General features: G+C 38.4%; 1 protein-coding gene and 1 long non-coding RNA gene across 5 annotated transcripts in view; one reads left to right on the top strand and one right to left on the bottom strand.

Annotated features, from left to right (window-relative positions):
* Nucleotides 1-25,897, top strand: part of KHDRBS2 (KH RNA binding domain containing, signal transduction associated 2) — a 641,322-nt gene that overhangs the window by 193,603 nt on the left and 421,822 nt on the right. The gene's annotated exons all lie outside the window — the stretch shown is intronic.
* Nucleotides 6,771-25,897, bottom strand: part of LOC142071516 (uncharacterized) — a 32,830-nt gene continuing 13,703 nt past the window's right edge. Inside the window, exons 2-3 of the long non-coding RNA XR_012667580.1 lie at nucleotides 13,196-13,411; nucleotides 6,771-7,463 (exon numbers count right to left, since the gene is read on the bottom strand). This is a non-coding gene — a long non-coding RNA (uncharacterized LOC142071516). The remainder of the gene's footprint in view (nucleotides 7,464-13,195; nucleotides 13,412-25,897) is intronic.

Genomic DNA, 25,897 nt, shown 5'->3' with positions numbered 1-25,897 from the left:
TCCTTTGTGCAGGGTACATGTGCTCAGAGCATGCCTACTGGATCAGGCAAGAAGTCAGCAAATGTCTAGTTTGAGACTCCAGCTGAGGCTTAGGAATGAGCTATGGCTCCAAATAGCTCATCAGCTGTGAGGTGGTATAAAGACTTAGCCAGTTTTATGGATGCCCATTGGCAGAAACTTAAGTGCCTATAGAAATTTAGGGCAACTACTGGGTTAGAAACAGCTGGTAGTTTTGTGAATGTCAGTGGTGCCTAAATATTGGATAAAGACTCCTAAAAAGGCAGTTAGCACCTAAGTCCCTTTGTGACTCTAGCATAAAAGCTAGATTTAAAGTTGCCTGTGCAACCTTAATTACAGTCTGTAATTATGTGATCACACACATTTTCTACAGGATCTCACTCTCATTCAGTGCACAGGATGAAGAGTGCTCACCCACTCTGAACTCTAGGGTACAGATATGGGGACCCACATGAAAGATCCCCTAAGCTTATTTCTACCAGTTTAGGTTAAAATTTCCCCAAGGCACAAAGTTTTTGCCCTTGGATTAAGTAAAACGCTGCCACCACCAAGTGCTTTAACAAAGAACCAGGGAAAAGGACCACTTGGAGTTCCTATTTCCCCAAAATATCCCCCCAAACCCTTACATCCCCTTTCCTGGGGAGGATTGAGAATAAACAAAATGAGCACAAACCCCTTGGATTTGTAAGACCCAAAAAATTCAATCAGATTCTTAAAAATGAGAACTTTATTATAAGAACAACAACAACAACAAAAAAAGATAAGAGAACAACTCTGTAAGATCAAAATGGAAGATAATCTTACAGGCAGTCAGATTCAAAACATAGAGAATCCCTCTAGGCAAAACCTTAAGTTACAAAAAGACACAAAAACAGAAATACACATTTCCTCCAGCACAGCGAATTTACAAGGCAAAAACCAAAGAAAACCTAATGCATTTTCTATCTAGATTACTTTCTAACTTTACAGGAGTTGGAGAGCTTGCATCCTTGATTTGTTCCCAGCAAAGGTATCACACAGACCAACAGACAAAAGCCTGTTTCCCCCTCTCCAGATTTGAAAGTATCTTGTCCCCTCATTGACCATTTTGGATCAGGTGCCAGCAAGGTTCCTTAGCTTCTGAACCCTTTACAGGTTAAAGGATTTTACCTCTGGCCAGGACGGATTTTATAGTACTGTATAAAGAAAGGTGGTTACCCTCCCCTTTATATTTATGACACAAGCATAATATGGAATCCTCCTTTTGGCCCAAGTGCCTTCCTCAATTATAAAAGTATGGGAAAGTGCTGGGGAGAGGGGAGGAGTGACCGTGGCCAACAGGTTGTATAGGCAGGAGGAAAGCAGCAGCTCTCATTCATTTGGTTTCTGATTAACAGCAAATTGTCCTTTAACAATTTTACAGCCCAGTTTGTTTGCTTTCTGTGTATTTTATTCTCTCATGTGAAATTTGGAATGTTTCGTCTGTAGTGTGCACAAAGCAGGCACTCTGTGTAACTGTGAACCGATCTGAACAGAGTAGAGCAGCCTCTGCAAAATGATTTACATATTCGCTCCGCACTTCTTGAGAAATAACCATACAGTGGTTGTGCAAATTATTATGCTGTGATTGGCTAATAATGGCTGTCAACCAATCATAGTTAAGGGATTTGCACACAATAGTTATCGATAAAGATGTGTAAGAGATTATGCAGATCAGATCTTCTCAGCCAATTAGTGCAAGGATTTTTGCATACATGAAAAAAATTAGTTATACATCAGTAACTTTTAAGTGTCTCTGTGACCTTATTGGCAGAGACAATTCCATTCTACTATAACCAGAAATAAGAGTTTATAATGGAAATGTCAAAACTGCCTCAACAGTTCTATAGTGCCACTATAATTAAACTGAAAACCTGCTCCCACTGCATGGAAATAGTTCTCTCCTTTACTTGATTTCTATGAAGGAATAAACAAATTATTTTTTTTAAAAAGAAATTGATTTTATAGGGAACTATAAAAAAATTCTCCCATAAAACCTGAAACACGGTATTATCTGAAGAGGTGCTAAGAACAACAAGCTTTGTTTCACGATTTTATAACAACAATGGGATATATGATTATTTTAATATGGACACCATGGTAATCATTCAGTAAATGTCTAGACTACTCTTTAGGTCAGCAAAAAGCAGTTAAAAAGCTGCTGTAGCAGTCCACTGTACAGTATAGCCTACTTAACTTTATTTTTAAAGAATTAATCATATAGCTGTAAATATAGGTTAATTATACCACTGAATGTATTTTCATATGGTTATGTCTCAATGTGTTACAGTAACAAAAAATCAAAATATTTTATGACTCTACAAATCCAAAATCTTTTACATGACCTTGGATATTTAAAGCTAGTTTCATCTAATGGTACACTAAATCTTTTTAGTTCTTCTGAGATGGCAGCACAAGTAATCATTCTCTGTTGACATTGCTGAGCAGGGTTTGAAGATGTAGGCTTATTAGAAGACCCTACTAATACCAATTGCATCAAGGAAGAAACAGACATTTTGATAGCTAACAAACTATGCTTCCCAGTGAAAAATACTTTGTAAAAAGGAGTAGAGCAGTCCGGACTGTGTTTCTGGGAGTAAGGCTATAAATAGAATAACATTTGATTGTAGGGGGAGAAGGTGAGAGCAATGGCTGAAGTAACTGACAGCCTAATGTAAATAATATTTCCATAGATGAGGCTATGAACCTTAGTGAAGTGCTTCACTGATGAGTGAAGCTAAATACAGTTTAAAATTGTGATTCTTTAACACAAAACAGAAATGACAGAAGTGCCCTGTTAATTTTTGCTTACTTTTCAAATAGGGTGACCGATATCCCATTTTAAAAGGGATAGTCCTGTTTTTTAGGACTTTTTCTTATATAGGCGCCTATTACCCCTTGCCCCATGTCCCGTTTTTTCACAGTTGCTATCTGGTCACCCTATTTTCAAATAACAATACAGCATGCAAGATCCCACTCATGAAATATTTGTATTGTTTGAACGCTGCTGAAAATACAACGTTTATTTAATTACACAAATTGTTTTTCCCCGCTTAAGGCCAAAATTCTGCATCAGGATACATCATCACAGACCCCACTGAGAACTCAATACTAACGTAGGTGTGTGTACTAGCAGACTGGAGCCTAAACAAAAAGAACAAATACATTTTGTAAAATTATTTAAGTTGATTATTAAATAGTAGAAGACAGGCAGTTTATTGGATTGACCATCAAAAATGCACATAGTTAAAAACTCAGGCGATATTAGCAAGTGTTGTAAGATACTCATTATTTCAATGAAAATTTCCCAGAGGAACCAAAGTGCTGGATTCTTTGATAGAATAAATATGCAGAATCTAGTGAATATTTTATTTACTTTGTGGTCTTTTTACGAGCTCATTTTGATTTGGTTTGCCTCCTTTCCTACCTGAGTTGCAATACCAATATTCACATCTAATAAGTATGAATAACCAGACATCAAATTTTAAAAATAGAGAGATACTTCAACTAACCATGAAAGAACATTTGTGTCTGCTGTTTATTAGGGAAAAAATCTGGTGGATTGTAAACTACCCTTTTTTATTATTTATTTTTTATTATTTATTATTTTATTATATATGCCTTATTATTGCGAGCTTCCTTCAATGAACCAACAAGCTAGCAATTAGGCAGCCTTAATTAAAAGCAAAGTGTGAACACTGGGATTGGATTAATTACGAAAAAATGTAATCTACCATCTCAGCAGAAACAAAATATATACTTTTTGAAATAGCTGTCTTCAAGATTTGAGTGGACCTTAATTCACTAAATTCACTAAATTACAGAGTTTTGTGGATGAAATACCTTATTTCTGAACTAAGCATTGCCTCACAAGACTATGATATCAACTAATATGTACATAACGAGTGCCTCAAGAAAAGGTGGAGGCATAGCCAAAGCAGATGCTTGAGCTATTCTTAGCTAATGTAATGACCCCTAGGGTGAACTGGTACAAGTTACACAATTTAGACCCAGCTGTAAGGCAGTTCTGAATTTTGCTGAGGGCAAGGCATGTACCAACAAGGGGCAGAATATGGAGGCACAAGGTTGCCTCAGAGACACCTTTACCCTCCCACTTTGTGTCTGCACCAAACTCAGAAACAGAATCTCCTGCCTCTTCTATGATTGTGATAGCTTGTCCTTAGTCTTACAAATAGAGGATCATGCACCAATGCCATGACTCTGAATTGGTCATGAAGTCTGCAGAATGGCTTAAGGGCCTAATAATCCAGCCTTGCGTTGTGTAGTACTTTACTCCCTGACTTGTCCCTTAGTGGACATATCAGGAACATCACATACCAGTGGTGGTGGCAGTTGTTTTTTTTCCTGGATGTCCCTTTAATAAATCTGTTATAGAAAGCTCTAGTATATGTGTCTTGAGCATTCTTAAATAAATGCTTGGTAAGATGCTGAACACCTCTCACAAGTTACTGACTACCTTCAACTTTCATTAGGAGCTGGCAACTATTACTGAGCTGAGGGTGCTAGGAAATTTGAAAGTTCAGGATCTAGCAGATTGCCTGGAACAGTAATGGCATCTAAAGCCATCAAACACTTTCTTATAGTTATCTGGTATCCCTTCCATTTTTATATCACCAGTTTAAAGCACATGTAGCTCTTTAGCTGATTTTAAAATGTAATAAAACACACTGGAACTTCATTACTGAATGAAACAACTCTTAGCATTAAGAGAAAACGATTGTTACAATAAAGGAAGAAATATAATAAAGAGGGAGTTTGAAGTACTTTAAATTCTTCTCTGATCCCCTTTCCATGGTTCTCAAAATGAATCAATACCATGGAACAAACAAAGAAAAGTGATCATTCAGACTTTTTGTAATATATTATGTGTATAGGTGGTGGTGGAGTATAGAATTTTAAATGATCTAACCTAGAGATGACTCAATCTCCTGGAGGAGATGGTTTAGCAAATCTCTCTAATTTTGGGTGGGTTGGGGGAGGGGTTCACAAAACTTGTTCAGGCTCACAATTTTCCCCTGTAACTGAATCCTTTTATTTTATTTTTTTTTAACTATTTTTTTTAAACTAGAAACAGTGGGACAGATTCTCAGCTGTGCCAACTCTGCTGGCCACAGGTGGGGGATGAGAAGGTTCAAATCATTCAGTTGCAGTTCCCTGTTCCTGGACTTTTTTTCTGCATCAGCCCTGGCCACGGTGAGCTTCGGAACATCCCAAAGGCTAATCTAAAATACCTGGTAACAGCCTCACAGAGCCCATGTGACACCTAAGGATTTCCAGATTATAATGTGCTTCAACTATGCCCAGTTTCCCCTCCTCCTCACACCCACATGCTAAGTTCCCTGTTAGCGCCTTTTAAGCTGTGCAGATGCTCAGGGAACCCACCCGGCCAGGACTTGCCGTGGATGGTTGCAGGGCACTCCACCCCCAACCCAGGGCTGGACCTGCCATGGACGGGAGAGAGGCACCCCTGTCCTGGCCCTCTCCCCGGCCCAGCCCTGCTGTGGCTTGGGGGAGGGGCATGTATCCTGCGGCCTCAGCTCCGGAGCTGCCTCAGTGGGGAGAGGCACTTGTCTCCCCCAGCCCAGATGCTGCTGTGGGGAGACACAGTTGTGGGGCGTCCTCTCTCCCCACCTTAGCACTGGGGCAGCCTGCATCCCAAACCCCTCATTCCCGGTCCCACCCCAGAGCCCCCACCCCGGCTGGAGCCCTGACCCCCAAATCCAAACCTCTGCCCCAGCCCGGAGCCCCCTCCCACACTCTGAACTCCTCAGCCCCACCCCCACCACATGAATTTTGTTATGTGCACCAATATGGAGGTGATATGTCACACGTCACCTCCATATTGGTGCACATAACAACATTCATTCTGCACGTGTGGGAAAAATTAGAGGGAACACTGCCCACATGTCTCCTTTTTTGGGAGTTGCAAAGAGGTCACTCAGAAGCAAAATGGGGGCTCCCCCAAAGTGACTGTATCCCAACTTGAAATATCCAACAGCTTTGTAACCCCTTTATGCCACGAGAGCAATACTGTGCAAAGGGATTGAAATGCAGCTCAGTATGAGGTCCAGCAAGTTTTTTTCTAAATAAAAGGAAGCCTGTCTTTGTATCTTAGGGATAGAACTTCCTTTCACTTAGACTCTAGGCTTTTTGAGTGAAGGGATGCAATATTTTTATGTATTTAAAGAGATATGTATACCTATGCTCCTATAGAAATAATAAATAATAGCTCAGCTCATTTCTGTTAGAGATATTGGGTTTTTAGTCTGTTTTCAAAAATTACCAGTTTCTCCAAAAAATTAAATTAATGTACACGTTTGTGAGAGGGATGTTACAAATGTTCTTCAAAAGTTTATTTTTTTATTATTTTATTTATTTATTTTATATATTTTTGATTGTCTTGTGTCAAATCTTGTAGGAACCATCATTATTTAACAATCAAAAGCATTAATTTATGATCTGAGATGCAGAGAATAAACTACAACTTTTTATTTTAGGACCATTCACTTTAAGACATGTCAAATAGGAGAATTCATATAGTAGGTATAAATAAGTCAGAACAATGTTCACCTGAAATGTAAGTCATCCATCAGATATGAACCAGCAGGTGTGTGGGTTACACATGCAAAGACTGACTAGCTTTTACCAGTATTAAAATAAATAAGACTTATCATCTAGTCTCAATTTATCTAAATAACAAAGCCCATTATTCACTACAAAAAAATTACTGTTACTCACACCTTCTTGTCAACTGTTTGAAATGGGCCATCCTGATTATCACTACAAAAGTTTTTTTTTCTTCCTGCTGATAATAGCCCACCTGAATCGATTGGTCTTGTTAAGAGTTGGTATGGCAACCCCCATTTTTTTCATGTTCTATCTATCTACTGTATTTTCCACTGCATGCATCTGATGAAGTGGGCTTTAGCCCACGAAAGCTTATGCTCAAATAAATTTGTTAGTCTCTAAGGTGCCACGAGTACTCCTCGTTCTTTCTGCTGATACAGAGTAATACAGCTACCTCTCAAACCTCCCCCAAAATTGTTTCACCAAAGGGTTTGTAAAGTTATTTTCAAGAACTCATAGTTATGTGGGCATACAGCATTGTCATTCTCATGTAACAACATTTTAATTTTCCCTTAACTTATTTTTTTAATGTCTTAAACAGCAAGACTTAAAACAAAGGTTCATCCCAACAGCTATTTACCTCCAAGTAATGAATAGTTTTACTACATTACACGGATACAAGGCATTTTATTTCCATGTTGTACCTTTCATAATAGTGATAACTATGCTAAGAAAACACTGTATGAAATGTGTGCTTTCAATTCAGTTCAATAGCCATTTTGTATTCAGGTCATCTCTGACTTCTATTTTGCTGATGTTAGAGTTGTTCTTGAGAGCAGCTAGAAAAAGACAAAATGCAGGTAGAAAAATTGAACGGAAAATTTATATAGTGTTAGATACAGATACTGGGCTAAATGGTGGGATTAAGAAACTGCACACAAGGGAACGTGATTTACTCACAATTAAACCTGAGGTAGGCACCATACCTCTGGAACCACTAGAGAGAATGGTGCTGCTACCTTTTTAATCCACTCCTCACCTGTCCTAACTCCTACCCTCACCACAATCTCCAAGAGGACAAGCAGTAATATAGATGCTAACCTTCCTTGTGCCAGCCTTTGTATATGGGCACAATCGACAGTGCACAATGGACAGTTCTACCCTTTCATCTCCTTGAGCAGTTGTGCAGAGCTACTAACAATCTAACCCTCTGACAGCCATATTAACATAAAACACTTATCTTCACTTTTAAGACCCTTCATGACCTATCCCATCCTACTTATCATTCATTCAGTACAGAAAGGTTGACTCCCACCTCTGATGGTCCCAGGATGTCAGCCTCCATCACCCAGTAGTTACATTTTCAAACAAAGACCTTTGGGCTGTCTCTCATGCTGCCTCTCATGCTTGGGAGTAACTCCCCATAAACTAACTCATTGTCTTCTTTCAAATCCCTCCTTAAAACTCTCCTTTCCCATGATGCTTACAAAACATTTGACAAAGGTTAGGCTGCTAGTGTGTTGAGACCATTGTCTCTCATATTACCAATATGATCTGATTGTTTCCTTGTACTCTCCAGTCTGTGTGTCTGTATCCACCTGTTATCTCTTGTCTCTTGTCTTAAACTTAGATTGTAAGCTATTTGGGGCAGGGACCAAGGGCAGTTGCAGACTAAGAGCTCAATGCTGTTAAAAATATTGTGTTCCTGCAACATACATTATCTTAAGTTGGACTTGAGGGCACTCAGCACCTTGAAGGAGGATCATGCTAGCAGTTTTTTCCCCCCATAATGCCACTTGTTTAGCAGCTGACAAGCCTGCACTGTAATTTATTAACTGACTTCTTTCCCTGTGAGATTCCTTTGTCTTCGTCTGAGATACCAGGAGAAACTCTTTTCTTCCCCCATTTTATACCTACTACTACCGAGGCTGTCCTTTGAACTCTCTATTCATTTATCTGTGAAAATCAAGATGAAAATATCCTTCAGAAGCTGTTAATGCTTCTCCTTAATTGGCTGAGAAATCACTGAGCATGCTGGCTTTTTAGCACTACCAATTCTTTTTGGATTAGGGATTGGGAATGGGAATTTAACCCTAGTCTCCAGTACAGCAGTAAAGAGCACAATTAATAAGCAACAGGGATGTACTACTTCTTAATAGATTACCTGATTTCCTAACCATTAGCTGTTTGTTTGGGTGCTGGCATTGCTTGCTATTTAGTTAGTTGTGGGTTTTCTTTCCTTACCATTATTAATATATGTGGAGTGGAAGTTTTTTTTTCAAATACAGTGAACCACCTACTTTTATTAGAAAGGAAAGGCAAACATTTATAGTAATTTGATTTGTCATGAAAGTTATGTTTCTATAATAGATTAAATTTAATAAGGTATTTAATACAATATGCTCTATTTGAAATAGATAAGACATATTCTGATAAATTTAAGATATCATAGTTGTAAATACACACACTGCTCCATTAAGATTTCTTACTAAAATAAAATTTCCTTCTTAAAAACTACACTAACATTGTAAGAAAGCCTCACAATATATATGCTTTCATTGTACTGTCTCCATCCCTGTGATGATATTAATTTAAAATACTAAAATGAACAGTGCAGTTAAAACTGCAATTGCTAATAGCAGAAATGCCTATTTTTCAATAAAATATGTGATATTGCAGATTTTTTTAGACTAAGATGATATGGTGAAGGTATAATAACAATTACAAATCCGGGCTAATATTATGGTTGGAAAAGTAGTGCCTGCTATAGTTAGGTTGCAAAACTTTGCAGAACATTCACAGTTAGGTCTGAAATTTTCCACGCTTTGTTTATGTCAAAAGATAATGTTTTCTCTCTGACATGCTACAGCTATGTTAGAGCTCAATATGCAAAATAATGAACACTCCCTGAGAGGTGCTAGAAGTGGCTTTAGCTTTAGTGTTGAGTAGGAGCTAAGGGGTGTAAGTACATCTCAGAAGGCTCAGCCCATTTCAGAATCAAGCGTTTAGATTCATCATTGTATATAAGTCATTTATATACCGGTAATTCCTTCTGCTGTGGGGTATCTTGCAGTTGTCTATGCTGGATTCCATTTGCCATTGTATTGCTCATTTGTGTTAGGTCTGTAGCTCGTCAAAATTGTCCTTCATCTTGATTAACTAAATAATTGTGTGGAAACTGCATATTTTTGCATTCTTACTGTTTACTTCATCTTCCCAGTTAAGCATTATATTGTGTTTCTAAGGCTGAGCCCGCATTAGCAGAAGGTCCTCATAGCTATGGGAGTCCCCAGAGGCATCCTGACCTACTCGGCCAAAATACCTCTGTGGTCCCTTAGAATTCAAGGCCACAGTGAAAGAGGTGTCATCTTTTGGAAGGATGCAGCGTGCACTACCATTGCACATTTCTTCCCTCCCTTCTTAATAAGGGAGTGCAAAGATTTTATGTGTAAGAATGCAAAGACTAACAGAAGGGAGAATGTTCCTTGTCTAGCTATGGAACACCTTGGTATTGACTTTTCTGCACACTGAATTGTCGCTATTCATCTCTTCCTAGCTCTTGACCTCTTTTCAGTCAATGATGGGGAATTCTACCTCACATTCTGTGGTTACCAAGTTTCCTTAATAGCCTCTTGAGAGAGAATTTACCAAGCACATTGAAAAAGATTAAGTTAATTATCCCGTTTCCTTGAATCTTTCATTTAATCCAACAGATTTTAAAAGGCATGTTTTTCCTTCACAAAATCATGTCCGTTTGTTCCTATCATATATCATCTAGTTACTGTATAATGCTATTCAACAATTTTCTCAAACTTTAAAGAGTTAACATTTACTGGTCCATGTAATTTCTGGGATTTACCTTAGCTTGTGTGTGTTTTTTAAACAGATATAACACTGGCTATTTTGCATTCTTCTAGTGTAGTAACTGTTTTTTAAAAACAAATTATATATCTTTGTTAGCATTCATTCATCAGTTCAGAAGGAATGAACTTGGATGAAATACCCCCTGGGTTTAGTGATGTATTGCAATTTAATTTCTCGGGTTGCTCCTAGCTCTGGCACCTGCTGTTTGTATTTGTTTTGATATAATGTAGGAGGCATTGATCTGGGAGGAAGGACCGGTGGGGCAGGGAGAGGAAGTCTAAATTATTTCCTTCTCCATCCAAATTATTTCAAATATCTTTATTTAAAATGATTTCCCACCCATTTTACAGTTTTATGAAAGTGCTTGAAGATTGGCAAAAATCCTCTTTCTCTCTTTTATAAAGTGCATAGCATGATTAACTGATCCTGTGTAGGAATTATGGGAGAAAAGAAAAAAGGAAAATCTCTTCTTTACCTATCAAATATATTTTAAAATTATGTTTTGCCTATTAATGCAGATTCCTCATACAGCTTTCAGACGATCACAATTAATCTCATCAAAATGAAACCTAATTAAAATCACAGACCATAAACACATCTTGTTCTTGGGTTTCGAAAGCAACCAAAGAGTGGGTGGATATCTGGTCTGTAAAAACTAAGGAGTTCCACAAGTGAGCATCTTTATAGGCTTCAGCAGCTGACTTCTAGAACGAAGATAATTTCAGGAATCCAACAGAGATCAAGGTGACCCCTTAGGAATAGAGCTGATCAGAAATTTTTGAAAGTTGCCATATATTACTAAAATTTGCCAACATTTTTTCCATTTTCCGACTAGCTCCGTTAAGGAACCAAAAGTCACAAGACCTATGTATGGGTAGCATACAGATTTCTACAGGCTCTGTGTGGCACAGAAGAGGAGGATATTAATTTGCTGCTGGCTTACACTAGCAAAAAAATTAATATCCTTTGTGTCAGCTCAGATATTGTGTATAGTTCATTGTGAGGGTGAAGGCAATGCTGCACCCACTTGCTTCAAGGTGGGGAGTTGAGTTACACATTTTGAAACTCTTTGCAGGTGTAAAAGACCTATTAGGTTTTCTGGCTTACCCCCTGCCATTGCAAGATGTTTCCCACAATGCATTTACTAGTATTTTGTCCAGTCTAATATTGAATGGTCCCAATTATGGGTCTTCCCAATTTAATAGACCTAACTCTTAAGAAATTTTAGCTACTCTTGTACTTTGCAGCTTCCTAGTAATATAGCTATAGAGGTTGATTTGACTTGTGTTTGCATATATTTAAGCAAAAATTGGTAATTTTACCCACCAAAAACATTCTGGAGTTATGAAACGGTCTGTATTCCCCATGCTATCCTTATGCAATGTGCTATTTTAATATTTTTATTAATTAAATTATATTTTTTCTATTTTGGTTCTTTATCTTTGCTTACTTTCTGCCTTACTTTATTTGTACCTCCTCTTCCCCTTTGCTCTATTTACTTGATTGTTTTGTTTGTTTCTCAAAACATCATTTTGTTCATTTTAGTTCAAGTGCTAGGCACATCTGCTTGGCTACCATCTGTTTGTAGTTCAATGGAAAACTTGTATCAGGACGCCAGGGAGTTCTTGGAGTTCGGGGATCCTGGAAAGGTGAGAGCTCTTCAGGGATGTCCTTGCATCTTGCTGTAGCTTTGCTACTTCTTTCAAGCCTTTACAGTTGGAAGCTGCAATTAAAAGCTTTGCCTGTCTCTCCTAAGCCTGATATAATTTGTGGACAAAAGGAGAGCACTGATTTTGACAATCAGCATTTGGAGAGGGGAACAGTCCACTGTAATTAACATTACATTTGATTTTAGAAATGGTTACCATTCCCTATACTAGAATATTGCTTAAATTATTGTCCTTTATTTGCTTCTTCCTTCCTTCCCCTCCCCCCAATTCATTTTATGTTTCCTTTAAAAGAAAACTGTCCCTATTGAGCTCAGCCCAGAAACCTGGAAGAATCAAAGATAATAATCCTTTCTCACCATTAAAATGATTAATTATAGGGTGAAATGTGTTTTAAATCCTGGTATTTTAAAAATGTGAGGTAAATTCAGATCTCACCTATACTGTTGTGACTCTTGAATAATTGCACTGAAATTGACAGAGTTACTTTGAATTTATGCTAGCATAACTAAGAGTTTTATTTGGCTCCATATGTATTTGTAAAATTAAAATTAGCTATTCAGCGCCAGGTGATTTGGCAGATACACAGGGTATCTGCAGAGTTTGCGGCTGGTCCCTGAACCATTTTACATGTATCAAACCCCATTCCTTGGCAGATCAATTATAGAGAAATCTCTGCCAAAAAACTTCATGGAGATTTCTGCCTCAATCCTACATCCTATTCCAGACTACCTGGTGTGCTAGGATAGTGTGGCAGAGTGCAGCTCATACTCTACTTGGGTAATTTATAATTTGAAAACTTTACACTAGCATAATACAAAGCTCCTCCTCATGCCAAGACCAGGTGACACAGGATCAGAGAACTGGCTGTGGCTCCCTAATGCACATCCCTCCTCAACCGCCTCATCTTCAGGCTCTGTTCAGCTGCAGCTGAGTATCCAACCTCTATAACCTATTCTGAAAAGGTTCAGTTTCTTGACTTATTGATGAGCGGTAGCTCCCTTTGTTCATCTTTAGACAAGCATGTAAAAAGGGGATACCTGCCAATTATCTCTTCAGTTCTGTTCCCAGAGACCCACATGACACTGCTTGGATCTGGATTAGGGTTACCAGGAAGACTTCAAATTCTTTGGGAGTTCTCCTTGGTTTACTGGGTCTCCACCATTGGCCTGTATTTTGCACGCCATATGTTGGTTAAATCTGGTATAGAAATTGGTGCAGGATGCTCCCATTAATGTAGATAAGGATTTTCAGTTCTGAAAAACAAAGCCACAAATGTTACTTATTTACAGAAACTTGGAGACACTTACAGTCCTGGTAAGTGAAAAAAATGTCATCTGTGATTGGAACTTGGATCTTCTACCTAACAGGTGGTCCAGGAGCGATTTTTTTCGTATATAATGGGATTAGATTTTCAGTTATAACTAAAAGGAAACTGAGCTGATTAGCTGAGCATGCTCATTTTAAAAACAAGTGGGTGCTCAGAGTAATTGGCTCATTGTGTTAAAATTGCTAATGATACAGCATAAGATGAAAAAGCTGATAAAGTGGACCCTGCTTTTAAGAGAAAATAACTCAACATATTTTCCTTAGTGAAATTCTATAAGGCTTTCCTTTTCTGGTTTATAATTTCCAGCACCACAGAGAAATTTGAGTTGTAGGGAACCATTTTATGTACAGTGGACAGATATTTATGGTTAATAATAAACTGTCGCTGCTGCTTAGACCCTGATTTACAGTATTTGTTTTCAGATATGCTGTACTAAATTTTGCTAGGAGACACCGGCACATTGATTACCTTTAGTTTGCAGGTCAACTGGGGCTGTGTTCTGCTTATAGAGAAATAAGACATTACAGTAAAGGTTTCTGAGATGGAGATCATTTTAAAATAAAAGAGACTTATTTATCTATGTGCAAATCTAGCAGCAATGACACACAAGCATGTTCACATTTAGTAGCAAATGAAAAAAATATTGATTGTCTCTGAAGTATGTCATTTGGCATTTTGCATCAAAGCACTTAAAAACCTTTTTCATGAACAGAAGTAGAAATGCAGAGTACATTAAATGCATTTTTCTTCTTTAATGGCACATATTCTTCCAGAACATTAGGGTATACAGTGGGCTAAGATTATACAAAGTAAGAGTAATTATGTCATTTAACACATTTCTTGTCATTTTTCTTGCATACCTGTTGTAAATCCCCTGCTATAAACAATTTTAAACCAGTTATTATCTTTTTGTTGAAACTGTTCATTTTCCTCTCTCCTGTTATATAAGAACAAATTAGTCTGCTTTTGTATTGGTAATAATCAGTTATTCATCACAGTGTAGCAACCTTCCAGAAAAATTATCACTAAGGAATTTTCCAGCTAGCTGAAGCTGAAGGCTTATGATTATGTCTCAGAAGCTTATAATGATAAGGTAAATAACAAGATGTATATTAAATAGATAAAAATGAAAAAAACTTACATCCACTTCCCCAACCCCTCCACCCAGTTATGTTGAATGGGTTTTGTGCTGAATACACATAATGCTTCTTAATGGGAAAGTAATAATGAAACATGGGAAATAGTATTACTAGCTTTAAAAAAAGCCATTTTGGTAATGAATCATTTATTTCAATTCAATTATGTATTGTATACGCTGGGCAGGAATGTAAGGAACTTGGAGGCTGCTGAGTTTACCTGCATTACTATTCTTGGAAATCATATTTAGAAAGAAAAAGAAAAATAGTAACTTTTTAGATAATTTTTGTCAGATACTCATAAAATATTTTTACCTTTGGATTTCTAATGAGCAAACCAAGAAGAAACAGGAATGACCCAATTTTGAACTCAGATACTCTTGTTTGTACCACCAAAATAGAATAATGTAGTTTGTAAGTTGAATAGTGCCTGAATGCAGAGCGATAGGTCTGGAAGAGCATTACACCCCAAAAATGTGTTAGAACAACTACCTCGGCATGTCTTTGCATAATGATCTGCAAAATGAGTCATGGCTTGACCAAAAGTGGGATAGTATTAGCTCTCCAAGCAATTCATTTCTCCTACTAGCTAAACGAAGCATGTGAGGGAAATGTTTGTTCATTGTATTCTATATGCATGGTGAAATAAGCAGTGCCCATTAACTTCCTCCACTGCCTATACACAGTAAATGTGATTACATCCATCTTTCAGATATGGTAATCTGGATTTAAATGAAAAATATCTCATGCAATTACTGTCAGAGATGGGAAAAGGTGCACATATGGAAAGTCTAATCTTTTATAGAGTCATCCCCCAAAACCAAACAATATCAGGTCCTCACATTTGAATCTCTGAATATAATCTAAGCACATTCCTGAAATATTTTTTCATTTTATCTGTTTCAGACCACTATGTCTGAGAGAAAGCACCAGAATGGAAATTGTTTATGGCTAACATGAAAAGGATGCAGCATTTTATGTCATAACTCAAAGTGAAGTGTGACATGTTGTCTGTTTGACTATGACACGTAATTACTGGCTGTAACATGAGTTACATCTCATTGATAATCATGCTACACACCACTGGATGTTGTAAAATTAAATGCTTTTTCAGACATTCTTGATTTCAGTAAGCATGGTGACCAGAGGGTTGGGTTTTAGGTGAGTAGAGGGAAGTACTTTGTCAAACCAGCTCTGTTTGAACTGCCAATCTAAATAAAACTATTGCAAATATGTTCATCAGACTATAACATCTCAATATCATGAAGCTGTATCACACTATGAGAATTTTATATCACAACATGATGAAGTTTGTGACACATCATCATGATGTCACAATGCCAAACAAAAAGACGCTGCACTGTCCTTAGAACATAAGCTACCAGGCTGCTTCCCACTTGGGCAAAAAATGATAATGAATGGGACATGGTAATACCATGGCACAAAACATATAGGAATGACAGAGTAGCCTGTGCTGCTGGGAGAGTGGCACTATATGTGAAAGAAAGTTAAATATAGTAAAAATCTTAAATGAACCAAACTGTACCATGGAATTCCAGGCCAGAATATTAAGAGTATAGCAGTAGGAATATACTACCGACTGCCTGACCAGGGTGGTGACAGTGATTGTGAAATGCTCAGGGAGATTAAAGAGGATACAAAAAGAGAAAACCCAATAATAATGGGGGATTTCAACTATCCCCATGTTGACTGGGTACATGTCACCTCAGCATGGGATGCAGAGATAAAATTTCTAGACACCATTAATGACTGCTCCCTGAAGCAGCTAGTCCTGGAATCCACAAGGGCAGAGAACTTGATTTATTCCTAAGTGTGCACAGGATCTGGTTCAAGCGGTGACTATAGCTGAACCACTCAGTTATGTCAACCATAATGTAATTAAATTTAATATCCTTGTAAGGGCAAAATTACTAAAGAAAACCACCACAGTAGCATTTAATGTCAAAAAGGAAAACTACACAAAAATGAGGAATTAAGATAAAGGGAAATTAAAAGGAACAGTCAGGAAATGCCTGCAAACTGCATGGATTTTTAAAAAAGAAACATAATAGAGGCTCAAACTAAATGTACACAGCAAATTAAAAAAAAAAAAGTAAGAGGACTGAAAAATCCCACCATTGTGAAACAGCAGAGTAAAAGAGGCAGTAGGAGACAAAAAGACATTTTTAAAAACGAGAAGTCAAACCCTACGGAGGAAACTAGAAAGGAGCATAAACTCTGGCAAGTCAAGAGTAAAAGTGTAATTAGGCAGGGCAAAACAGAATTTGAAGACCAATTACTTAAGGACACAAAAACTAATAGCAAAAAATATTTTAAGTCCATCACAAGGTGAAAGCCTACCCAACAATTAGTGAGGCCAGTGGATGATCAAGGTGCTAAAAAAAAATCCAAGGAAGACAAGGCTGTTGTAGAGAAGCTAAATTAATTCTTTGCATTGGTCTTTACTGCGGAGGATGTGAGGGAGATTCCCACATCTGAATCATTCTTTTTATGTGACAACTCTGGGGAACTGCTCCAGATTGAGATGTTGATAGAGGAGGTTTTGGAACAAATTGATAAAATAAATAGTAATAGGTCACCAGAACCAGATACTATTCATCTAAGAGCTCTGAAGGAACTCAAATATGAAATTGCAGAATGACTAACTGTGGTATTTAACCTATCGTTTAAATCAGCCTCTCCACCAGATGACTAGAGGATAGATAACGTGGCACCATATTTTAAAAAAGGCTCCAGAAGCAATCCTGGCAATTATAGGCTGGTAAGCCTAACTTCAGTACTAGCCAAATTAAGATCAGACTTATCAAACACATAGACGAACACATTACATTGGAGAAGAGTCAACATGGCTTTTGTAAAGGGAAATCATGGCTCACCAATCTATTACAACTTCTTTGAGGGTGTCAACAAAATATGACACTTGGGTTTTCAGAAAGCTTTTCACAAGGTCCCTCACTAAAGTCTCTGAAGCAAATTAAGCAGTCATCAGATAAGAATGAAGGTCCTCTCATGGATCAGTAACTGGCTAAAAAATAGGAAACAAAGGGTGGGAATAAATGGTTAATTTTAACAGTGGGGAGAGGTAAATAGCAGGATCCCCCAAGCATCAGTACTGAGACAGCACTATTTAACATATTCTGAAGAGGTCTGGTACAGAGGGTAAACAGTGAGGTGGCAAAGTGTCCAGTCAATTCAAAGTTACTCAAGATAGTTAAGAACAAATGCTGACTGCCAAGAGTTATGAAGGGATCTCACGAACTGGGTAACTGGACATCAAAATAGCTGATGAAATTCAGTGTTGATAAACGCAAAGTAATGCACATTAGAAAACATAATCCCAACTGCACATACAAAATGATGGGGTCTAAATCAGCTGTTACTACTCAAGAAAGAGATCTTGGAATCATTGTGGATAATTCTCTGAAAACATTTGCTCAATCTGCAGTGGCAGTCAAAAAAGCGAAGAGAATGATAGGAACCATTAGGAAAGGGATAGATAATGAGGCAGTAAATATCATAATGCCAGTATATGAATCTGTGGTACCCCCACACCTTGAATACAGCATGCCGTTCTGTTTGTCCCTGTCAAGGTTCCTTCCCCACTCTGAACTTTGCCTTGTCCTTGCACCTTATGCTGTCACCAACAAGCATGTTAAACAAAGAACAGGGAAAGAGCCCACTTGAGACGTCTTCCCCCTAAAATATCCCCCCAAGCCCTACACCCCCTTTCTTGGGAAGGCTTGATAAAAATCCTCACCAATTTGCATAGGTGAACAGAGACGCAAACCCTTGGATCTTAAGAACAATGAAAAAGCAATCAGGATCTTAAAAGAAGAATTTTAATGAAAGAAAAAGTAAAAGAATCACCTCAGTAAAATCAGGATGGTAAATACCTTACAGGGTAATCAGATTTAAAAACATAGAGAATCCCTCTAGGCAAAACCTTAAGTTACAAAAAGACACAAAAACAGGAATATACATTCCATTCAGCACAAACTATTTTACCAGCCATTTAACAAAAGGAAATATAACACATTTCTAGCTAGATTACTTATTAACTTAACAGAAGTTCTGAAGAGCATTCCTGACCTGGTCCCGGCAAAAGCATCACACAGACAGAAAGACCCTTTGCCACCCACCCCACCCCACCAGCTTTGAAAGTATCTTGTCTCCTCATTGGTCATTTTGGTCAGGTGCCAGCGAGGTTATCTTAGCTTCTTAACCCTTTAGAGGTGAAAGGGTTTTGCCTCTGGCCAGGAGGGATTTTACAGTTCTGTATATAGAAAGGTGGTTATCCTTCCCTTTATATTTATGACAGTCCCATTTCCAAAAATATATATTAGAAAAAGTAAAAAGAAGGGCAACAAAAACCATATGGGATGTGGAACAGCTTCCATATGAAGATAATTAAAAAGACAGGGACTGTTCAGCTTGGAAAAGAGAGGACTAAGGGTAGGTGGGATATGATTGAAGTCTATAAAATCATGAATGGTGTGGGGAAAGTGAATAAGGAAGTGTTTTTTACTCCTTCACATAGCAGAAGAACCAGGGGTCACCCAATGAAATTAACGATCAGTTAGTGTAAAACAAAACAAGCAAGTACCTCTTTACACAACAAAGTCAACCTGTGGAACTCATTGCCAGTGGATGTTTTTCTGTTCATTCTCTCTGAAACATCTGCCACTGCCACTGTAGAAAAACAGGATACTGGGCTAGGTGGACCATTAGTTTGACCCAGTATGACCATTCTTACATTTTTATGTAGCTGGTACTCTTCTCTCCACTCCAGTGACGGGCTCCTTGGGTAATTCTGTGGTGACATTGCTTGCTCATCAGCTTGGCATCCTAGAGCAGAGGACTCTTCATTATTTGGCACTATTTTTGCCAATAGGAAGATCTTCTGCTATTTTATTTTCATTCATGGAATACAGGCTTTACTGAGCTGGAGTCATAATATGATGGTATTTACACTGCAATGTTACAATGTTTTCAGATTATATTAATGTTCTAGATTCGTTAGACTTTGCAGATAAATAGCAAGCCTGTATCTCTTGGAATTTGCTTATCTCTAATTTACAGATGATCTGCATAAAAGTTATATAATATTTAAAGTTACATATTAATATGTATGATATATTTGGTTTATTTTGTCTTGAGAATCTATGATGGGATAATATCAAAGATAACCTATAAACATCAAAACAACTTGGAGGTTACATAATGTTACATTATAAGAGACAGAGGATTGCCCTGTCTGGGAATGAAGACAAAAAACTGATTCATCATATCACAGGGTAGAGAAAGACCCTCTGTGTCCATTAACTGAGGAGACATCTTGTTGAGCAGGGGTGTTTCATAAAAGATTAGCTCCTGAGAAGCCAGCCAGCTCTGCAAAAGACTGAACTTTGAGTGGGGGGAATCTACTTTATTAGATAGAAAAGGTAACTATTAATAAGTGTAGTTCCTAGTTCTCATTTTATGAGCTTGTTTTGTATTATAAACATCTGTTTCTCTTGTTTCTAGGGGAATCTTGATTCTTTCTTGTAACAAACCTTCTTTTGTTTCATTATAAGTGCTCACAAGTCCTGTGTGTTATAGAAGAGTGGTGATTTAAGGTAAAACTGGTATACTGTGGTGCATTGCTCCTTTGGGAGCAGAGGATCTGGGATTCCTGTGAGTAGCCATGGTCTTCACATCACAGGTGAATGCTTCAAGTGGACTTGGGGGCTGGAGCACACCTATTATTAACCTGCAAAGCAAAGAAAGGGCTGGCATAGCCCAGAGCTGAGTGCTTGATTGGCTGAAAGGCTGGTGGTGTTAGGGAGCTTATGTCCAGCCACCATGAGCTAGACTCCCTCTTGCTAGATGTAGGGGGTAACAAGGTAACTCACAGCCATGACTATCCCGAGATCTGTCACAGTGAGTAAGGACTAATATAGGAGTTTGCATAACCTGGCACATGGTTCACTTGAGTCAGTGGAATTTATCTGTCTTAGATTTGCCAAAGGGATACAATCAGACTAAAAAGCAGGTTATGCTTCCTTTAATCTGAACACTTTTCTAAACTTGAAATAGGCATAAATGTAAGAATAGGAATGGGCAGGATTCAAACTCCGCATCTACAACCATTTAACAAGTCTCAGTGGAAACTATACTTGCATATACCAGTTCCCTGACATAAGCACAAATATTGGCAAAATATGGGATGTCATTATGTTTTATAAGAAAAGACATGAAGGATTAAAAGATTAAAGATTGTTATCTGAGGCAAATATCTGTGAATCCAGATGCTTAAAATGAAGATTAAAGAGATTGATGTTGTGTGACATTTAAGTAAAATAATCCACTTTAACAGGGCAGTTTTTCATCTGACTCTAATGATGAAAACACATGATGGTTCTGATGGTGATTTTTTGGAAGGAGATTAATTAGAAGAATATAGAAATACATTTCACATGGAATAGTTATTGTGGGGAATTTTGAATGGGGAAGCCACAGCTATGACAGTGTAAATCAGTGTTATTTACTGAATGCAATTTTGTTGCAGGTTATAGCATTGTATATTCTCACCTCAATGCAAGGTCATTTATTATATACCCATATATTTTTAAAGTGCTAACATTGCTAAATACATATACGTGTCAAAAATACCTTGTTTTTCATCTTGGAGATAAGTAACAGAATATTCTGTCTTGTTTTGGTCACTCTGCTGCAATTTAATCTACCTGGTTAAAAAGTAAGACATGTTTTATTGAAAGTAAACTATCGGAAACATTCTGGTGAGCTTGCAAGGCATATTGGCTGCTTCAGAGTGAATTCTCACTTTGCGCCCAATTTCGTTAAAAAGAGATACATTTTGCCAATCGCTTTGAACATTTTTTTTAAAAGGAAGTTTCTTTTAACATGTGTTCCAATGCCCACAAAATCTGTAGACTGACAAATGCAAGGCTTGAGAGCCATAGGCTTGAGAGCCTGAGCTCCAGCCATAGCCATAGCATGCACACTGCTGTTTTTAGCATGCTAGCTTTAGCCTCGCTAGCACACGTCTAAACATACACTTACACAACTGGGGTATAGATTTAGAAGGTAGAGCACATTGCAATGTATTCAGGAGAAATAGTTTACTGTAAATGCTCAGAATGTTTATGTGTGTGCTTGTTTATATCAATGGATTCATTGTAGACTATTACCTTCATAGGTTATTTCCCCCCCTGCAATGTATGAGGAAAACTGGAGAGGAACATTTTGAGCTACAAGCTATTAATCATTATCCTGATTATGGAGCCACTCAAGGCTGGGCCACACTTAAAAGTTTTCCCCGCATAGCCATTTTGGTTAGGAGTGTGAAAAAATCTTTCTTGTTTTCTGGGAGAGTCTTTCCTCCCACGCTGAGTGACTGGCCTCTCCCAATTTAATTAGTTTTATCCTAAGGACAAAACCAGTCATCCCTGGATGGAACATGTGTCATCCCTCACAGCATCCCTACAGTGAGAGACTATACCTCGTGATTGGTCTCTTGTTTAGGGAAACAATTCTAAATTATAATTTTTTTAGAGATGCTGAACATGTGCAATTTCTGTTGAAACCAGCTCTAAAAAAATCACACCTTTAATGTATTGTCCTTCCAGTGTAGGCAGGGTCTACAGACCCCTTCACACTCTGTTACTGGATTGCTTTCTGTACATAAAACTGCTGAATGCAGTATTCTCAAAATGAAGTAAATATTAAGTTAAAAATAGGTTTGTTAGTAAATGTAATTGAGGCATTTAGTAATGTCATTTTAGAGATAAACTCTATAATCCTATTCTACAAAGAGAGCCAAATCCTGTTCTCTGAAAGAAAGAGTTGCGAGTGAAAAATGCTATGGCATCATTGCACAGTATTAGAGCAGCAGCCTTTTTACTTCATTTTATGGCTATTATTGATGTTTATGTGGCAAGTCTTCTTTCCGGCACAATGTTTTCATCTCCATCTATAGGGTGCCTAGCCATTTTGGCTCCATCTCATGTTCTCCCACTCATTTGTCATGTACAATATGCTTCGTTCTTCCTGGAATCTTCCTTCGTTCTTCCTGGAATTCTTCCAGGATTGACCTGGAATCATTGTTGTATCTGCCTCATCTCAGGCTTAACTAAAGCACAGCTATGTCATGTATAGAAGGCATGCCACCAACCACCAAACTGCAACCCACCCTGTTTTTCAAATCCTTTTGCACTCAAATGAGGTAAAAAAAAATTTCTGCTTTGGTAATCCAATTTGGCAGTTAATCCAAATGGCAATTAGTGCATAATTTTAAGCAATCAATCTGCCAAATTAAAAAATTGTTACAGAGCAGGTATACCCCATTACCCATTGGGGGTGTTATCATCCTATAGCCAAGGCCAAATAACCACTCTTCTCACCCAGGGTGGTATGACCTAATGGTCAGAGAGGCTGTCCTTAGATTCAGGACATCATGGCCAAATGGCCAGTGTCAATAGGACAGCCCTACCATGCAGGTCAGTAAGGCCTAGCGTCCAGAGCCAGTAGGATCACCCTTCCGTGCAATGAAGTATAGCCTAGTAGCCTACCTTTGTCCTGAGGCCCTGTAGCTCAGTGTAACACAATGGCTAAGTCAGGAGGATCACCCTTCTGTGCAGGGCAGTATGGCCTAGCAGCCAGAGTTACTAGGACCACCCTTGAGCGTATGGCAGTATGGCGTAGTGGCCAAAGGGGGTGGGGCCACCACTACGAGTGGCGTCTGAGATAGAATGACCAGGGCACTCCCTACTCCACTGGGTCCTAACCCAGGGCCCTATCAGCGGCAAGTGTATCTGCCACTGGGTCAGCAGGGATACTTCTGAAACATGCTACCTCTGTTCCCAGTACTGCAACTGGATCAATGTCTGTCTTCCTGCTCCGTAGCCCACAGTTCCTCTGTTCCCTGAGGAAGTTGGCAGGTGAAGTTCACAACTCCTTCCCGTTGTGGGCTTCCACAGACAGTGGGGTATTCACCTGGGTATCAGCAGGCCTGGCCTCCATGGTCTGGGGCTCCGACAGCTCCCAGGCAGGAGACTGCAATTCATGTCCACTCTACTTCCTGGTCAGGACAGACTGAGCTGAGCTGCTCCCTTTTATACTGTCGTTCCAGTTGGAGCATGCCGAGCAGGGTAAAGGAGGCATGGCTTCCTCACTCCATAGTATGGCATTAACCCCTTCTGGCCCAGTGCAGGGCAGGTATGCCCTGTCACGACAAAGGAAAAATTATGGTCCTTGTATGTGCATTTTCAAATAATGATTGATTCTTCACAGAAATCATATATTTCCACATCAAGTGACACAATGTATTCAGAATATAGATAGATATTCAGTTAAAATAATTTCAAGTGAGATGTTAACTCCCCTACTGAAGTAAATAACTGGATGTAAGGAATCCCCTTTGTCTCCTGCACTGGTATTGCAAATGTAGGGTGTGGGGAAAGCAGCCTGCCTGGGTCCACCACTTCCCATCATACACAAGTGGGCAGTGAGTAGTCAGGAAGGGAGGGGAGTGGCAGTATTCACCCATGCCATATGCTGTCCAGCATAGCTGAGCCAGCACACTGGTGGAAACAATCTTTTCAAGGTGTAAGGTTGGTGCTCTTTCCCCAAAGCAAGTAGGGGAACTAGGGACCAGACTGCAACACAGTCTAGTTCTGCATCTGCTCCTGGGGCAATGCAACTATGAGCTGTCCCTTAGCTGGGGCCTATGGCCAGGGCTGGTTCTAGGGACGAGCAAGCAGATGGATTCACCCTGGGTACCAGCTTCCAGGGGGCACCATGCTCCTATTTCACTCGGCTGCTTCAGGGCAACGCAGGGAGGGCAAAAACATTTTCTATCCTTGCTGGAAAAATATCTAGGGTCATTCCTGTTTATGGCAATATAGCAAAGGCACATTTCACCTCATAGACAATAGCAATAGATCCACCATGAGATTTTCCCACTTTCTCTTATTTTGTACTGCACTCTATTGTATGTAATTTGCTAAAGTTTAATGTTCCGTTTTTCTTATTTATATATTTACTTTATAGGCTTCACACATATATGAAATATTATTTTTTAAAAATTCTGTTAAAGCAATCTTGACTTTGCTGGTCAAATCTTGTGCCCTTACTCAGGCAAATGTCCTATTTGAATTCAATTGGAGTTGCAAGTGCTCAGCACCAGCCAGAATTTGTAACCCAGTAGGATTTCACTGTATGGTTATGTGTTTTGACTTATGATTGAGGATGATTTAGCTGGGGATTGGTTCTGCTTTGAGCAGGGGGTTGGACTAGATGACCTCCTAGGGTCCCTTCCAACCCTGATATTCTATGATTCTATGACTTTCAGGGCTAGGGAGATGCTAGGGAAAGTGCATGAGTTCAAGATGCACAGAGCCTCATAAGAAACACTAAGGCCTTACTGAACAGTTTGTCATTAAAGAGCAGTCAGTGCCTCATGAAAAATTGTTAAAACTATAGATTTTGTTATTGCAATTGTTGAAGTAGTACCGGAAACTAAGATCTAAAGGAACAAGATCAAAGTTTCATGCATGTCCTCAGTAATACAAAATTGGCAGGAAGTATATAGAAAATGCATTATATAAAGTGTAAGTAGAATTGGTTCTAAATAAAATGTTTTTGAAAGCTTTTTCCACACTGGTAGCATCTCTTTAGAGCTATATTAATGAGTTTGCGTATGTCAGTCAAATTAAAATAATGCTTTGCTTTATGTACACAACCTGAATAATAAAAAAAAATATTTGTAGAGTGCTCTGAACATTCAGATTTCTGCATAAGTTCTACTGCAAGTATAATTAGTAATAATAATGAAATGCAAAAAAAAAAGTGCACTGTAATAGTCTTTAATTAAATTATCACATACTATTTCTCAAATAATACAGGGTTTCCAGCAAAGTTAGATATAATACTGTCCGTATATGTATTTAAGATAAAATGTGATTATGAAATCAAGCATATTGGATCAAATGTCAAAGCTCAGCTATCTTTTACTCCAATACTAATAAAAAGACACCTAGAGACAGAGACCAAGCCTGGCAAATTTCATCCCAAAAAAGTTTCTGAAAGTGAAAAATGGGATTGTGATGATAAATCCCAGATATAGCTGTTATTTGCATGGATGTGCAAGGTTGTACAGGAGACTTCTGCCCTTCTGTGTCCATGTATAGGGGGCCAGTGACAACAGGAGACTCTGTACTGAAATGCGTAAAAAGGAAGCTGAGCCATTCATCCCT

The sequence above is a fragment of the Caretta caretta genome, chromosome 3 (assembly GCF_965140235.1).
Source record: "Caretta caretta isolate rCarCar2 chromosome 3, rCarCar1.hap1, whole genome shotgun sequence".
Classification (NCBI taxonomy): domain Eukaryota; kingdom Metazoa; phylum Chordata; order Testudines; family Cheloniidae; genus Caretta; species Caretta caretta.
The sequence above is the reverse complement of the archived record's forward strand: the minus strand, read 5'-3'. Positions and strand labels throughout refer to the sequence as shown.